We start from the raw sequence: 1,493 nt of genomic DNA, 5'->3' as shown, positions 1-1,493 counted from the left end.
GGCTCAGCCAAAGCTATGTTAGGATGTTAAGGTGCACATAATAGCACAGCACACTTTCATTGAACACACCACATGGGAGAGAAACTTAACCCCAACAAAAGGTCGGGGTTCATGGGTCACAGGGGAAGCGGTGAGCCGTTGGACAAAGCTGGGGTGCATTTCTCAAAAGAGAAGTTGTTAGCCTGTTAGCAACTTCGGTAGTTGCCAATGGGAAAATGCATTGAAAAGAACAAAGTAGCTAATGTAGTAAGCAACTTTGGTTTCGAGAAATCCACCCCTGGCTGGACAAACTACACGGAACTTTGATGAAGATGAAATGCACGTCCTTTCAGAGAAGTAAGACTTCGCCTGCTGAAGCAGTGGAGCAAGGTTTTCTGGGGAGTTGTCACCGGTTTGACGGTGTGCTAATGAGCTGGCTCACACCGCTTGAGGAATACATGAAGCCTTTGGATTTTATGAACTGTACGGGGGGGTTTCACCCTCAAACCCTGAACATTGGAGAGGAGCAAGTTGAGAGAGAGAGAGAGAGAGAGCTCGGAAGCTGGAGCTGGTGGTCTCTGGGAAGACTTGCTGCCTGAGCTGGTCCCACTTGTGGTCTGTTGTAGTTTCTTCTCCCTACTACATGCATCCATACATTAGTTTCACACACTCATACTGCCACTTTAATGCATGAGCGTTAGAAGTTAGATAGGGGCAATAACTACCTTACAGCTATAACTGACCCCTCTCTTACTATTTATTTTATCACTACAAAGATGAAATCGAAAACAGTCAGGCATGGAGTTTAGCAGGCCCTTTGCTTATCCTCTGCCTTGTGGAAATCACAACTGATAATAGAATAGAATAGAATAGAATAGAATAGAATAGAATAGAATAGAATAGAGTAGAATTCAAGACAAGACAAGACAAGAGAAGAGAAGAGCACAGAACTAAATAGAATAGAATAGAATAGAATACAGTAGAATAGCGTAACATAGATGGGAATAGAACTACTACTAACTTGCTAGGGCTACATGCCAAAAATCATCCTAAAATACAGTATAGGCCTAGCCTAGAAAGTTTAGCCCGATACGCTAGTGTTATATACTGGGAAATATTGGGGTAGGAACTTATGTTAAATTGGGGGTTGCCCCACCGGGGCTAGTTAGTGTGTATAGGCCTACTGTACATGTAGATATCACATCCTCTCTGTGTGTCGTCTGTATACGGTACATGTCTTATAACATCACATCTCTCCGGTGTCTTATACAGCACGGTACATGTCTTAAAACATCATAGTCACTCTGTGTAAGTGTCTAACTGTCTTAAAACATCATATTCACTGTGAGTAAGTGTCTAACTGTCTTAAAACATCTATTCACTGTGAGTAAGTGTCTAACTGTCTTAAAACATCATAGTCACTCTGTGTAAGTGTCTAACTGTCTTAAAACATCATATTCACTGTGAGTAAGTGTCTAACTGTCTTAAAACATCTATTATTCACTCTGTGTGAA

The sequence above is a fragment of the Engraulis encrasicolus genome, chromosome 1, assembly GCF_034702125.1.
Source record: "Engraulis encrasicolus isolate BLACKSEA-1 chromosome 1, IST_EnEncr_1.0, whole genome shotgun sequence".
Classification (NCBI taxonomy): Eukaryota; Metazoa; Chordata; class Actinopteri; order Clupeiformes; family Engraulidae; genus Engraulis; species Engraulis encrasicolus.
Note: the sequence above shows the minus strand (reverse complement) of the source record.